Source organism: Rhipicephalus microplus, chromosome 4, assembly GCF_043290135.1.
Source record: "Rhipicephalus microplus isolate Deutch F79 chromosome 4, USDA_Rmic, whole genome shotgun sequence".
In the NCBI taxonomy this organism is placed as follows: domain Eukaryota; kingdom Metazoa; phylum Arthropoda; class Arachnida; order Ixodida; family Ixodidae; genus Rhipicephalus; species Rhipicephalus microplus.
In genome coordinates, this window is record NC_134703.1 from 231,733,427 (window position 1) to 231,737,792 (window position 4,366).

Genomic DNA, 4,366 nt, shown 5'->3' on the forward strand with positions numbered 1-4,366 from the left:
CGCCACGGGGACAGTCCTGCTCCACTCTCACCACCGTCAGAACATTTCTTCAGAGCTATGAGCCCAAAGAAAAAAAGCGCCGCACCACCACCGGGTGGGCTCGAACCTCCAACCTTTCGGTTAACAGCCGATCGCGCTAGCCAATTGCGCCACAGAGAGAGTCGTGCTCCACTCTCACCACCGTCAGACCATTTCTTCAGAGCTATCGCCCCAAAGAAAGAAAAAGTGCCGCACCACCATCGGGTGGGCTCGAAACTCCAACCTTTCGGTTAACAGCCGATCGCGCTAGCCAATTGCGCCATGGAGACAGTCGTGCTCCACTCTCACCACCATCAGAACATATCTTGAAAGCTATTACCACAAAGAAAAAAGCAACACACCACTCCCGGGAGGGCTCGAAACTCCAACCTTTCGGTTAACAGCCGATCGCGCTAGCCAATTGCGCCACGGAGACAGTCTTGCTCCCTTCTCACCACCATCAGAACATATCTTCAAAGCTATCAGCCCAAAGAAAAAAAAGCGCCGCACCACCACCGGGTGGGCTCGAACCTCCAACCTTTCGGTTAACAGCCGATCACGCAAGCCAATTGCGCCACGGAGACAGTCCTCCTCCACTCTCACCACTATCAGAACATATCTTCAAAGCTATCAGTGCAAAGAAAAAAAAGCGCCGCACCACCACCGGGTGGTGCTCGAACCTCCAACCTTTCGGTTAACAGCCGATCGCGCAAGCCAATTGCGCCACGAAGACAGTCCTGCTCCACTCTCACCACCATCAGAACATATCTTCAAAGCTATCAGTGCAAAGAAAAAAGCAACACACCACTCCCGGGAGGGCTAGAACCTCCAACCTTTCGGTTAACAGCCGATCGCGTAAGCCAATTGCGCCACGAAGACAGTCCTGCTCCACTCTCACCACCGTCAAAACATTTATTCAGAGCTATCACCCCAAAGAAAAAAAGCGCCGCACCACCACCGGGAGGGCTCGAAACTCCAACCTTTCGGTTAACAGCCGATCGCGCTAGCCCATTGCGCCACGGAGACAGTCCTGCTCCACTCTCACCACCATCCGAACATATCTTCAAAGCTATCAGCGCAAAGAAAAAAGCAACACACCACTCCCGGGAGGGCTCGAAACTCGAACCTTTCGGTTAACAGCCGATCGCGCAAGCCCTTTGCGCCACGGATACAGTCTTACTCCGCTCTCACCACCATCAGAACATATCTTCAAAGCTATCAGCCCAAAGAAAAAAAAGCGCCGCACCACCACCGGGTGGGCTCGAAACTCCAACCTTTCGGTTAACAGCCGATTGCGCTAGCCAATTGCGCCATGGAGACAGTCCTGCTCCACTCTCACCACCATCAGTACATATCTTAAAAGCTATTACCACAAAGAAAAAAAGCAACACACCACTCCCGGGAGGGCTCGAAACTCCAACCTTTCGGTTAACAGCCGATCGCGCAAGCCAATTGCGCCACGGAGACAGTCCTGCTCCACTCTCACCACCATCAGAACATATCTTCAAAGCTATCAGCGCAAATAAAAAAGCAACACACCACTCCCGGGAGGGCTTGAAACTCCAACCTTTCGGTTAACAGCCGATCGCGGTAGCCCATTGCGCCACGGGGACAGTCTTGCTCCACTCGCACCACCATCAGAACATATCTTCAAAGCTATCAGAACAAAGAAAAAAAAGCGCCGCACCACCAACGGGTGGGCTCGAACCTCCAAACTTTCGGTTAACAGCCAATCGCGCTAGCCAATTGCGCCACGGAGACAGTCCTGCTCCACTCTCACCACCATCAGAACATATCTTCAAAGCTATCAGCGCAAAGAAAAAAGCAACACACCACTCCCGGGAGGTCTCGAAACTCGAACCTTTCGGTTAACAGCTGATCGCGCTAGCCCTTTGCGCCACGGAGACAGTCTTGCTTCGCTCTCACCACCATCAGAACATATATTCAAAGCTATCAGCGCAAAGAAAAAAGCAACACACCACTCCCGGGCGGGCTCGAAACTCCAACCTTTCGGTTAACAGCCGATCGGGCTAGCCCATTGCGCCACGGAGACAAACTTGCTCCCTTCTCACCTCCATCAGAACATATCTTCAAAGCTATCAGCCCAAAGAAAAAAAAGCGCCGCACCACCACCGGGTGGGCTCGAACCTCCAACCTTTCGGTTAACAGCCGATCGCACTAGCCGATTGCGCCACGGAGACAGTCGCGCTCCACTCTTACCACCATCGGAACATATCTTCAAAGCTATCAGCACAAAGAAAAAAGCAACACACCACTCTCGGGAGGGCTCGAACCTCCAACTTTTCGGTTAACAGCCAATCGCGCTGGCCAATTGCGCCACGGAGACAGTCCTGCTCCACTCTCACCACCATTAGAACATATCTTTCAAGCTATCAGCCCAAAGAAAAAAAAGCGCCGCACCACCACCAGGTGGGCTCGAACCTCCAAACTTTCGGTTAACGGCCGATCGCACTAGCCAATTGCGCAACGGAGACAATCGTGCTCCACGCTCACCACCATCAGAAAATATCTTCAAAGCTATCAGCGCAAAGAAAAAAGCAACACACCCCACCCGGGAGGGCTCGAACATCCATCTTTTTGGTTAACAGCCGATCGCGCTAGCCAATGGCGCCACGGGGACAGTCCTGCTCCACTCTCACCACCGTCAGAACATTTCTTCAGAGCTATGAGCCAAAAGAAAAAAAGCGCCGCACCACCATTGGGTGGGCTCGAACCTCCAACCTTTCGGTTAACAGCCGATCGCGCTAGCCAATTGCGCCAAAGAGACAGTCGTGCTCCACTCTCACCACCGTCAGACCATTTCTTCAGAGCTATCGCCCCAAAAAAGAAAAAGCGCCGCACCGCCACCGGGAGGGCTCGAACCTCCAACCTTTCGGTTAACAGCCGATCGCGCTAGCCAATTGCGCCACGGAGACAGTCCTGCTCCACTCTCACCACCGTCAGAACATTTCTTCAGAGCTATCAGCCCAAAGAAAAAAAAGCGCCGCACCACCACCGGGTGGGCTCGAAACTCCAACCTTGCGGTTAACAGCCGATCGCGCTAGCCAATTGCGCCATGGAGGCAGTCTTGCTCCACTCTCACCACCATCAGAACATAACTTGAAAGCTATTACCACAAAGAAAAAAGCAACACACCACTCCCGGGAGGGCTCGAAACTCCAAACTTTCGGTTAACAGCCGATCGCGCTAGCCCATTGCGCCACGGAGACAGTCTTGCTCCCTTCTCACCACCATCAGAACATATCTTCAAAGCTATCAGCCCAAAGAAAAAAAAGCGCCGCACCACCACCGGGTGGGCTCGAACCTCCAACCTTTCGGTTAACAGCTGATCACGCAAGCCAATTGCGCCACGGAGACAGTCCTGCTCCACTCTCACCACTATCAGAACATATCTTCAAAGCTATCAGTGCAAAGAAAAAAAAGCGCCGCACCACCACCGGGTGGTGCTCGAACCTCCAACCTTTCGGTTAACAGCCGATCGCGCAAGCCAATTGCGCCACGAAGACAGTCATGCTCCACTCTCACCACCATCAGAACATATCTTCAAAGCTATCAGTGCAAAGAAAAAAGCAACACACCACTCCCGGGAGGGTTCGAAACTCCAACCTTTCGGTTAGCAGCCAATCGCGCTAGCCAATTGCGCCACGGAGACAGTCCTGCTCCACTCTCACCACCATCAGAATATATCATCAAAGCTATCACCACAAAGAAAAAAAAGCGCCGCACTACCATCGGGTGGGCTCGAAACTCCAACCTTTCGGTTAACAGCCTATCGCGCTAGCCAATTGCGCCATGGAGACAGTCGTGCTCCATCTCACCACCATCAGAACATATCTTCAAAGCTATCAGCCCAAAGAAAAAAAAGCGCCGCACCACCACCGGGTGGGCTCGAACCTCCAACCTTTCGGTTAACAGCTGATCACGCAAGCCAATTGCGCCACGGAGACAGTGCTGCTCCACTCTCACCACTATCAGAACATATCTTCAAAGCTATCAGTGCAAAGAAAAAAAAGCGCCGCACCACCACCGGGTTGTGCTCGAACCTCCAACCTTTCGGTTAACAGCCGATCTCGCAAGCCAATTGCGCCACGAAGACAGTCATGCTCCACTCTCACCACCATCAGAACATATCTTCAAAGCTAACAGTGCAAAGAAAAAAGCAACACACCACTCCCGGGAGGGTTCGAAACTCCAACCTTTCGGTTAACAGCCAATCGCGCTAGCCAATTGCGCCACGGAGACAGTCCTGCTCCACTCTCACCACCATCAGAACATATCTTCAAAGCTATCAGTGCAAAGAAAAAAGCAACACACCACTCCCGGGATG

The 4,366-nt window shown here is 52.6% G+C and overlaps 1 non-coding gene across 1 annotated transcript; it reads right to left on the bottom strand.

Annotated features, from left to right (window-relative positions):
• Positions 1 to 2,880: 2,880 nt before the first annotated feature.
• TRNAN-GUU (transfer RNA asparagine (anticodon GUU)) lies at positions 2,881 to 2,954 on the bottom strand. Its single transcript has one exon. It is a non-coding gene; the product is annotated as a tRNA-Asn (tRNA).
• Between the last annotated feature and the right edge of the window lie 1,412 nt (positions 2,955 to 4,366).